Below are 12243 nucleotides of genomic sequence, written 5' to 3' on the forward strand. Positions count from 1 at the left end.
CACGCAACATTCAAGATGTAGGTGTACCATAGCTTCACAGAGTGGCATTGCAATATTTTAATTCTTACAACTCCCTTTCCTTATGGCTCCTAGCATTCTGTTAGCTTTTAGAGTGCTGCTGCATATTGAGAATTCCATCAACTTGGCTCCACACTCACCAGTGAATGTTCAATAGCCAAATATCTTCTTATCACATCAGATCTCCTGTTCATATCTGCTAAACCCCATTCAGGGGTTCCTTCCAATGTAGGAAGCATTTCCCCAAAACCTGGAGGTGCGCACATGACTCCAGGTTCTTGGAAAGTGAAACCTGCTCCTGTCCTGAGGCTCCACCATCTAACCCAGCTATTGTGATTTTAGTGAGATTATTGTGATTTTAGGAGAAGCTTCACTGAAGTTCACCCAGCTCTACAACTCTGCATTTCTGCAGTTTTTCACAGTTTCAGCCAAGAACACACTCTGCATTGAACCTGTCATCTTCTGCGGAAAAGTCCTCACTTTCAGTCAGCTTGCCCTGCAAAGTTCTCTCATCAGCATTGAATCTTCAGAGTAAGAAGCCAATACAATTAATCCTTGAGCAGAATCTTTGCTACAACGGACTCATTCTTGTTCCATTTCCATCAGCCAATCAATTTTGAGTTTGTACGTAGTTAATTCCCAAAGTGTCACTGGAGGCATTTTGAATAGAAAACTTATTCAATTGAGGCTCTCTCTGTAGTTGTACTGACCTTTGTTCACCAATGGATGAGAGCAGAGAGCTCTCATCCATTGGTGAACAAAGGTCAATACAACTACAACAGTCTTTAACTGTTCATTGTTTCAGGCTACAGGTCTTACAGTAATTCATAATATTAATTTATTCTCATTAATACTCAAATAATGGGAATGACCACATCTTCCCTCCATCCCAGGTACATGAAATCAGGACGTCAGAGCTTATTCCTTCAGGCAACACTGTCACCACCACTATTCATGCTTCCCCCCCCCTACTTCTACATTGGAGGTCACTATAAATGAGCAAACCTTCATATCCATTTAGAGGCTGCAGCCAGCATACAGTGTGGCACTCCTATTGATAGACAATCTAGACTAAGCACATTAGATCTCTCATGTGAATGTCCTGACCACTGGCCAATAACATCATTCTCACTCCGTCTTTAAGCAATGACTATTTCCATATTTCATACAAGTGGAACAGCTTCAGCTGGAGTGACTGTGAGAGACTCCCCTCCAGCATCCCACCAGTGCTTATGGTTCTGAGCTGGGTTCAACCCTCTGCTCTGAATCAGGTAGCTCCTGTATCTCCCATATTGCATGAATATTCTAAGCACAGGGCTACTCATTGTAATGATGAGGCATAGGTATTATCATTTTTGTGCATGTTTAGGCATGCTCAGATTCTGCTCTAAAGGTGAGATAGGTAGGGAATCCCACACAGTGCTCTTTGGAAGTTAGGCTTTCCTTATGCCCAAAGGCAGACACTTCATGTAGAGGAAACTTAGGAACTTTAGGTACCTACGGATTTAGGCATGAACTGAAGTATGGGGGAAGAGGGATGCGGAGGGGGGGGGGGCGGGGTTGTGAATGTCAATGGTGCCAAAATGTTGGATTTAGGTATCTACAATAGCTGTTAGACTATTGGCTATTTAGGGCTAGATTCACAAGGGGGAAATAGACATCTATTAGCCTTTGGGTAAATTTGTGACATCTAAAATACTAAGTGACCTGGAACCTTCCAACTCAAGCAAATACCTTTCTCCCTGTATCAAGTGAGACATTGAAAATCAGTAGGAGAGCTCAATCAGAGGTGGATCTGCTTCAATGGAAAATGAAAGGTACTGAACAACATTCTTCATGAGTCATCTCCTTTGAGATACACTCCCACATACCCCATCTGAATAACCCAGATTTGCTGACCGTCCAGGTACATTTCTCATCTGCCCAGCTTTTGTTGTTTGAAAATATTGGCTTTCAAAACTGAATAAATGAATGTATTCCAGGCAAATATTGTTCATGAATAAAAAACCTGGCAAATATAACACAGTCCCACAGACCAGTAATGCAATGAAAAATACCTTGGATTAATTGGTGGCTTAGGGGGATGGAGGGAATGGAGGGGATGGAGGGAAAGGAAGAACTCTCCTAATCTCTGTGGGTCCGCTACCCAAGCCTTGGGTCATTGAACACTGAATGCCTGAATACACTGTTTAAGAGCAGGTGGGCAGGGAAAGCTGGGAAATAGGTGAAGACAGGAGTCTGTACTCGTACCATGCCTATCAGCACAGTTGAGATACTGCAGGGGTGTCTACATTTTCTTCGGTATATATCAGCAGCAGATTGCTACTCAGTGGAGAGGACTATTAGAAACAGAGGGCAATGGTGTCTCAGAGGTGTTTCTGATGTGGCAGCCTGCTTTCTAGGGCTACTCCTGGTGTGGTAGCTGTAGCTTTCCCTGCACTTTCTGTTAATGTCTATACTTAAAGGCACAATCTTGTCCAATTCTTCCTGCCATTTTTCTGCTTCATTTGCAAATTCACTGCCTGACCTTTACTGGCTGAGTATCCCTTTGTATGGTGAAAAAAAAATCCATGTGACAGAATGGCAGCTGTCTTATTCAAATAGAATAGCTCTGTAATGCCATGTGCTATGCAAAATCTACAGTAGGTCACGCTGTAAGTCCTGACACAATAGAGTCCTGGAGCACAACAACTCAGGAAATTAATAAATGTCTGCACCATTTGAAAACGTTTAATATCAAACCCATTTATAAAACCTGTTGGCATTGTTACATTCATTTGTATGAGGTTTATCAGTGCAATACAGATTCTCTTAAAATTGTTTATTACTAAATGGCTAATGTGCTCAGATGTTAATTACTGTTTCTGCTGGAGCTTTTTAACCACAAAAATGGTCATAAACGACTGACAGAATTTGAGTCATAATTCTTGCTTATTTTATCAAGGTAACTGCAGTGAACCAAGACATGATTCATCAGTGAAATAGGCTAGGAACTGAAATCAGACTGAAAGTCTTAAATGTAACAGCTGCCTTCAAAAGAGTACTAACTTCAAATGAGATCCAAACATCTAATGTGAATGGAAGGGACACTGAAAAAGGTGATGTCAAAGCCTACTTAATGTCAGCCATAAAGGCTATTGTTCAACATGACATTTACGTGTTAATCCCAAGTACACCCCCGTTCTCCTCTATATACACATTTTGAAATATTATGTAGGGACAGATTTATTCAGTCAATTTATAAGGAATGAGAATTGCTGGGGCACCTAGAAAATTGGATGTAGAATTTGACTTAGGACTTCAGGATTTTGCTCTGACTTCTATCTCAATAAATAGCTCCTATCCAAGCTTCAGTTTTTGTGACATTTGATATGTGTAGCGAACATACCATGTAATTTGCAGCCTCTTTACACCATTGTGTAATGTGCCATGAAAAATCTATGTAGAATGAATGATTTAGTGTGTGTTCCAACATGATAAAACAACAAATCACTCATGTCTTTTCTCACTGAAACAAAATAACTATTCCTGTTGCCTAAATTTCTCCAAGTCCTTCAAGTTTTTGGTTCAAGGAAGATATTTTTGTTTGTATGATATAACTATCTGCTTGTAAGTATGAGCAATCTAAATGAAAGGAGAACAGAGAGAAAATCTTAGTAGATTTTTCTACTTTCTCTGAAGGAACAAAATTAACTATTTATAAAAATTATCAGTTTAATATGGACAAGCTAACCTGCATACTAAATTAGGCAATATACTTACTAAAATTCTGTAAAAAGTTTAGAAAATCAACCTATAATCATTGATATTTCTCAGCAGTTTCAAATCAGTACAATTTTAGTAACCAGCTAGAGAAAGATTTCTTATATTCCTCCCTAAGCGGGGAATCTCTCCCCTAAATCAAATTGTTAGAAGGGTAAAAAGTATCCATATTCGGTCCCAAATCAAAGACAATTTTGTTGACTAATATCTCTCAACTCACCACACCTAAAAATGAGTGCTTTGTACCAAACTGAGGTCAGACTGGGCTCCAACCCTGCCTGCAATAGGCTAAGGTGTGCATTTCCAGTATGGTAGCTTACAAGTATCTAATCTTAACACTGTGTTATTATTAAATATGGAAATGTTGTGTTAGCTTTAGAGATTTCTAGAATATGATCTAAGACTTTCATCATCATCCAAAGTGTGGGGAGTTTAATGGTATTAATGGCGAGAAAAATGAGAAAGGAGAAAAAAAAGAAAATGAAGCTCTTACATATTGCTTTTCATTAGTAGATCTCAAAGCACTTTACATACACACAAATTCCAGATACATCATCTGGCTTCTGAGACCTGTGACTCTTCCCCCTCTCCCCTCCCAATGAATAGGTATCCCAATATCACCAGAATATCAGCAAGCAAATATTGAACTGCTATGGGCTCTGTGCATGGCTAAAAGACAAGGTGAAGAGAGATCTTCACCCCAATCCACAAGGTGCTTAATGAAGTTACTCTGTGGCAGCTCTGCATGAGAAAACTGTTGCAGTCATATTCAATACCAAAATCATAACAGTTGCTTCAATTAGCTCCTCTGCAAATGCTGACAAGATGAGTGAAGAAAGCAGAAGGGCAAATATCATTGGGGTATGATCAGGTTCAAGAGCTATCTGCCAAGGTGCAGAGAGACCTAATAGACTTATCTTCTCTTAAATCTCCAGTGGCAGACTGCAACTGGAGATGTTGATGCAATTATCTGAGAATTATAGGAGGACCTGAAGGAACAGAGAGAGGCTAACCTGCAGAATTTGTTCTCTAGCTCCTTTCAGAAGTGCTCAGTCTGCTGGATGATTTTAAATATGATTTAGGAAAAAGCACATGGGTTCCTAGCTTCTAAGCTGGTCTCACAAGTCAAAATGCATTGATTATCAATTTTCTCAGAGTTACTATAAATAGTGTAGTTAGTTTATGGAAAGAACAATTCCCCTCCTCCCCCCAAATATTTTGTTAGGCCACAAAATAAGATAATTATTTTGCAACATTTTTCTAAATATGTGGGGGTGATCAGAGATTAGCCTTTGGAAAAACTAGAGAACTCACCATGCAGGAGGGCATGCATATTTTGTGACTTTTTAAGTGGATTTTGATGCCAAGGTTGGTGACGAAATGCATCCATTTCAAAAGCCACTAGAAACAGGAAGTATTTTAAACAGCCTATGGTGAATTGAGTATCTGTTCTGCTTTATACTAAATGTACTTGCTAATTGTTATGCGTGCCCTACTTGCTCATATTCAATTATCCAGTGACTGTGTCTAACTTCTTTACTTTTTTGGGTTATCTCATCTAGACCAACCTTATATTTTTATTAACTTTTGGAACATGAACATCAATTCTCATCAAATGGTTAAATGTGACATTCCCCCATAGCAGAATTGAGGGAACATCATCCTAAATTGATCTCATGGGAATGAACTGATAGTGGAAAGGATTTTTTTAAATTGTGAATTAGTACTATTAAGTGCTTTTGCTCCTGTATTTGTGTATGGGAGTTAATGAAACATTTCCTCTAATCCTTAATTGGATAGATAAACTTGAACCATTTGTTTGTGATAGATACATTCTTTGTTAGCTTCACATTGACGGACACCGCAGGACAGAGGGCAGTACTGTTCCCTGTTGCTCTGTAGGCTCTCATTCCTCTTTTCAAAATTGGTGCCAAAGAGAAACCATGTTGTCTTGCTACATCCCCCAATTGAAGGCCCTTAAACCCTGGCAGATTGACATTTGAAGTGCTGGAAGTGTAATGGATGCTACTCCTACTTGCAAGATGTCATAGAAAAGTTTGTGGAACTCCTTCCTAGTGGATGTTGTGAAGTCCAAGACTATAACAGCGTTCAAAATAGAGTTAGAGATATTCATGGAGGATGATGGAGGTCCATCAGTAGGTATTAGCTAGGATGGGCAGGGATGGTGTCTTTAGCCTCTGTCAGAAGCTCGGAATGGGTGGCAGAGAATGGATTACTTGATGATTGCCTGTTATGTTCATTCCTTCCCGGGCACCTGGCACTGGCCACTATCAGCTGGACTAGATGGATCTGTGGCTATTCTCATATTATGTTCTTATGCTTGTTTATTGTGATTTTATTATAATGATGAGTAGGGGGACCAGCAGTGTTCCCTCTAAACTGTGTGGCAGAACAGCTTCACAGGTCATTAATCAGCCCTGCTCCATCAGAGGCTTAGAGGGAACCCAGGCAACCAAGCATTGCTCTGCTGCTCCCATTAACCAGGAATAACTGCCTCATCCCCAGCCCCACCCCAGAGTCTGCATACCCAGCCAGAATCCTCATATTGTCCCTTTCCCCAACCCTGCCCAACCCAGAGCTCCCTCTCATCCTCTGACTCCCTAAGAGTATGTCTACACTACAAAGTTAATTCGAACTAACTAACGTTAGTTCGAATTAACTTTGATAGGCGCTACACTAGCGCTCCGCTAGTTTGAACTTAATTCGAACTAGCGGAGCGCTTAGTTCGAACTAGGTAAACCTCATTCCACGAGGACTAAGCCTAGTTTGAACTTACTAGTTCGAATTAAGGGGTGTGTAGCCCCTTAATTTGAACTAGTGGGAGGCTAGCCCTCCCCAGGTTTCCCTGGTGGCCACTCTGGCCAACACCAGGGAAACTCTATTGCCCCCCTCCCGGCCCCAGACCCCTTAAAGGGGCACGGGCTGGCTACGGTGCCCGTGCCAGGTGCAAGCCTGCCAGCATCCAGCCAGCAGACCCTGCACCTGGCACGGCTCGAGCCAGCCACCCGATGCCCCCCAGTCCTCCGCCTCTTCCCGGGACCAGGCTGGCGGCTCCCGGGAGCTTACCCGGGACCGCAAGAGGTGGGCACCCGCCTGGTCTAGAACGGACATCATGGACCTCGTCCACGACCTCCGCACTAGGCACAGGAAAGTGGCCGTCTAGGGCAGGAGAGCTGCCAGCCTGGCCACCCAGGAGCAGGTGAGCATGAAAATCAAGGTGGTCCACCCAGACCCCCAACCCTGAGCTCTGAGCTTACAATGGCCATCCTGGGTCAGACCAAAGGTCCATCGAGCCCAGTAGCCTGTCTGCTGACAGCAGCCAACCCTAGGGACCCTGGAGGGGATGGACCGAAGCCAGTGACCAAGCCATTTTTCTCGTGCCATCCCTCTCCAGCCTTCCACAAACTTTGGGCAGGGACACAACTCCTACCCCCTGGCTAATACCACTCCATGGATCCAACCTCCATCACTTTATCTCACTTCTCTTTAAACTCTCTTCTAGTTCTAGCCTTCACAGCCTCCTGCAGCAAGGAGTTCCGCAGGTTGACTCTTTGCTTTGTGAAGAACAACTTTCTCTTACTAGTTTGAAGCCTGCTACCCATTCCTTTCCTTTGGTGTCCTCTAGTCCTTCTATTATGGGAACTAATGAAGAACTTTTCTGTATGCACCCTCTCCACCCCACTCATGCTTTTATAGACCTCTATCCTATCCCCCCTCAGTCACCTCTTTTCTTAACTGAAAAGTCCCAGTCTCTTTAGCCTCTCTTCATATGGGACCTCTTCCAAACATCTGATCATTTTAGTTGCCCTCCCCTCTCCCACCCTCTCTCTTCCCCTCTCCCACCTCCTTTTCCCAGTCTCCCCGAGTTTTGTTCAATAAAGAGATATTCTATTTTTGACCACACGTTTTCTTTATTTTGTACATCAAGAAGGGGGGCTAGGGAAGGGTAAGTGGAAGGAGGTGAGGGAGGAATGGGGTACACGCCCCCGATGGGGAAGACTGGGCTGGCTCTGTGGGTTTCTGGGGGTGGAAGCTCTCCTGCAGCCCCACAATTGCCTTCTCTCCCCAGATGGCAGCCTGCGGCAAGTGCAGCCGGTCTGATGGCCGCGTGCTGTTATGTGCCCAGTGTGAACACTCAGGGCACTCCAAGCCAGGACTGCTTTGCAAGCGGGGCACCCCTGAGAACTGTCAGTCCGGGGTGGGGGTCGGGTCCCTTTAAGCACAGCCCTCGGCTAGCCTGAGGCAGCAGCTCCACGCTCTAAGTCCTCATCTGATGCTATGCCGGCACTGCTTCCCGCCATCCTTAACCCCGGTTCAGGGTCCACTTAATGTGGACATGCTAGTTCGAATTAGCAAAACGCTAATTCAAACTAGTTTTTTAGTCTGGATCCGTTAGTTTGAATTAGCTTAGTTCGAATTAACTAATTCGAACTAAGTTAGTTTGAATTAGCGCTGTAATGTAGACATACCCTAAGTCCCAGCCCACAGCATTCTTCTGTACCCCAAACACTTCATTACTGACCCCACCTCTGAGCCCACACACTTGAACGGAGCCCTCAATCCCTTCTGAACCCCAGCTCTCTGAGCCAACTTGTAGAATATGAGTGAGGGAGTTGGCAAATATCATTGAGGAGGTTTTGGCCATTATCTTTGAAAAGTTGTGGAGATCAGGAGAAATCCCAGATGACTGGAAAAAGGCAAATGTAGTGCCCATCTTCAAAAAAGGGAAGAAGGATGATCCAGGGAAGCTAGATATGAGTCAACAGTGTGCCCTTGTAGCCAAGAAGGCTAATGGCATATTAGGATGCATTAAGAGGAGCATTGCCAGCAGATCCAGAGATGTCATTCTTCCCCTTTATTCGGCTTTGGTGAGGCCACATCTGGAGTATTGTGTCCAGTTCTGGGCCCCCCACTACAAAAAGGATGCGGAAGCATTGGAGAGGGTCCAGCGGAGGGCAACCAAAATGATTAGGGGGCTGGAGCATATGACCTACGAGGAGAGGCTGAGGGACTTGGGTCTGTTTAGTCTGCAGAAGCAAAGAGTGAGGGGGGTTTTGATAGCAGCCTTCAACTTCCTGAAGGGAGGTTCCAAAGAGGATGGAGAAAGGCTGTTCTCAGTAGTGACGAATGGCAGAACAAGGAGCAAATGTCTCAAGTTGTGGTGGGAGCGGTCCAGGTTGGATATTAGGAAAAACTATTATACTAGGAGGGTAGTAAAGCACTAGAATGGTTTATCTAGGGAAGTAGTGGAGTCTCCATCCCTAGAGGTGTTTGAGTCTCAGCTTGACAAAGCCCTGGCTGTGTTTATTTAGTTGGGATTGGTCCTGCCTAGAGCAGGGGGCTGAACTTATTGACCTTCTGAGGTCTCTTCCAGCTCTATGATTCTGTGAGTGAGGGGCAGGGCAAAGATGTTCAGTTTTGTAGAATGGAAAGCAGGCCACCCCAGTGGTGAGTGGAAAGATACCACTCAGGATACAGTATGCCTGTGATCCCAGAACCAGTCATGCATGGCAATAAGTCTATGCATGGCACTATGTGTATATTTTGTATGGGTGTTTTTTTTAATGTTTTTGCTCTAAGCTGTCATTTTTTGTTCTTCCTTCTCCTATATCTCCTTGCCACCCGTACTTCTCCCCACTTCCTTCTTAATCAGCAAAACTGAGGACTAACGTTTGTTCAGACTAAGGGCTTTAGTCCGAACTAATGCATCCCGGCGCGCACTTCCTAGTTCGAATCAGCTGTGATTCGAACTAACATGCCGGCGAGATCATGTTAATGAAGCGCGGGATATTTAAATCTCCGCTTCATTAACTACTTCCGTCGTCTCCATTTGCATCCCTAGTCTGAACTAGGGATGCAGTGTAGACGTACCCATACAGATCAGGATCAACTCAGTGGCACCAGACCCTTCAAGAACAACAGATGAAAAAATTTTAGACATATTGCCTCCTCTGCTATGATAATCAATAATATCCACAACAAACTTTTCAAGATCTATGGGTCCTATATATGGTGTTTGGCATCTAGTGCACTAAAATCCCTAATAAATGTGTAAGTTAAGCAAGACAACCACTACACTTTTTCTGCAGAAAAATGAAAAAAAAAGATGATTTATCATGCATAGACAAAAACTTGTCACACAGTGATCCCTCCATATATAACCTCTCAGTTCTCATCCTCAAAGGAAACCTGCACAACACCTTCAAATAATGCACTGGGGAGCATAAATTCATAAATTTGTTAGACACTTAAAATCATGGATTTAACAAAGACACTGAATTTGTGGATCACCACAACAATGGTGATCTTCCTTCATCCTATGACTGCAGAAGTTTTAACTGCTTACTTCAGCTAAGCATTCTGTTCCATCCTGTATTTACTTGTGACACTTTCTCAGAATTGAAAAGCTCTGTGTTAGTGCCAATGTTTATATCTTTTGCCAACTGAAGTTAGTCCAATAAATGCTTTTACCTCACCAACCTTGATTCTCTAATATCCTTGAAGCAATGGGGTTACAATGTCAGAAACAAAAGCGGGCTAATTTTCTAGATTTGGCTTTGAAGGTTTTAAAAGTGAAAGAAGTAATACCACTTATCTACATTATCATAATTAATTTTAAAAAATTAACAATAAATGCTGTAAAATAAAGCCTAAATTTTGCAGCTGCAAATATTCTCAGCACTACCATGTTTCCAATAATCTCACATAATATGACTGAGAAACGTTATTAGGGTAATTTGTACTCATCTGAACTGATCTACTATATAGTTTAGAGAGTGTGTCTGACTGTGAGTGTGTCTGTATGGTTGTCTGCTTGTTCAAAAACTCCTCCTAAATGGTAAGAGCGAGGACCACCAAATTTGATATGTAGCTTTCTCTTATCATAATGTAAAGCATGATCAGGGTTTGGTTGTGCCAGGAAAATGGGATGTGCTTAGAATGGGAATGCTTCTCATAAAACTATACAGAAAAGAGACAGATTCACCAGGCAGGTTTAAGAGCCTGGCTGGGGTTGTGTCCCCACCCCCTCTCCACATCTGAACTGCCCCTGCCCCAAATCTCCCACCCCCCAGGTGTCCTTTAGGGAGAGTGGAGGTGTGCGTGAAGCTCATGCCCTCCGATTTGTATGGGGACATTGTTGGCTGTTCTCCATCATGGAGTTAGGGGAAAGTACACATTTTGCTGCCTTTCTCACTCTATCTGGGGAGTGTAGGAGGCAGGCAAACTTGGACTTGGCCGCCCTCACCTCCCTCCCCGCAGCAGGGGACATATACCCCTCTCTCAGCTGTACCCATTAGAACTGCAATAGCCATGCAAAAGTACATCTCACCTGGCTCCAAGTTGCTGCCATGAGAGGGCTAGAGCAGTCTTCTCTCCCTAGGGCAACCTACATACTGAACTCATGTGTAGTCCACCTCAGATTAATGATTTAAATGAAGAAAAACAAAAGTTAATTGAGTTAAGGACCTAAGCAATGCTCAAGTTACCCAGTAACTTGTAAAGCAGGGTTTTAAGAACCTTGCTCTGAAGTATCCTGTGATGAACACAAGATTCTGGAGTGATGGATCATCATTAGCATAGAATTTCTTATTAATTTTGTATTCCTAAATCTCTGTGTTGCTGTAGCCATTGCTCCATTCAAGGAGGAGGATGCAGTGAGCAACAACAAATGAAATGATGATTGTATCTGTATTACAAAATTCCTAGGTGACACATTCTTGGAACATGTCTCCATTACTGTAAAACACATAATAAATAGATGGTCCCCTCCCTAAATAACTTACAATCTAAGTATAAGATGATTAATTAAGAGCTCCAGTTTATTGTTCAAATGTATAACTATCAAATATACTTCACATCAGAATGGAAGATAGTAGGCTTTTGAATGACGATACAGTATTCATGACATTTTATTCTTTTACAGTTTTTCCTTACTGTATTAGTTTTTAAACTTTTCATGTTTAAAGACATTGTTTATTAGCTTGGCACTTTACATTTTCAGTTATCTGAGCTAAGAAGCCTTTGAGCTCCCAAACATCTTCTAATTAGGGATAAAAATGATACTAGGCTGATTTTTCAGAATTTGAAATTTTAAAGATGAATATGCTTGGGACAGATTTTATTATAAGGTGAACCTGAAGCAAAATAATTAGGCTTAACCCATATTTCTCAGTAAGAGTTTTAATGAGCATCAAACTTTGTTGTACTACAGGCAGCCCATTCTCCAAGATGATTCATGGAAAGGCATTAAGAAATATACTGTAGTAATGAGATTCTGATTTAGAGAAAAAAAGTGCTCCTGATACCCCCCAATATAGTCACAGCATAAACAAAAAGTGTACTTTCTGATCAGTCAACCAATTATTTCATCACTATTTTTCTTATGCAATGTTTGTAAAAACAGCACTACAGTACAGTAATAAGTTGGAATAAAGTTAGCCA

General features: G+C 42.4%; 1 long non-coding RNA gene across 1 annotated transcript in view; it reads right to left on the reverse strand.

Moving 5' to 3' along the window:
• The window catches only part of LOC106733005 (uncharacterized), a 239376-nt gene extending 228161 nt beyond the window's left edge, over positions 1 to 11215 (reverse strand). Inside the window, exon 1 of the long non-coding RNA XR_001369252.4 lies at positions 11132 to 11215. This is a non-coding gene — a long non-coding RNA (uncharacterized LOC106733005). The remainder of the gene's footprint in view (positions 1 to 11131) is intronic.
• Between the last annotated feature and the right edge of the window lie 1028 nt (positions 11216 to 12243).

The sequence above is a fragment of the Pelodiscus sinensis genome, chromosome 4 (genome assembly GCF_052426305.1).
Source record: "Pelodiscus sinensis isolate ZL-2025 chromosome 4, ASM5242630v1, whole genome shotgun sequence".
Taxonomy (NCBI): domain Eukaryota; kingdom Metazoa; phylum Chordata; order Testudines; family Trionychidae; genus Pelodiscus; species Pelodiscus sinensis.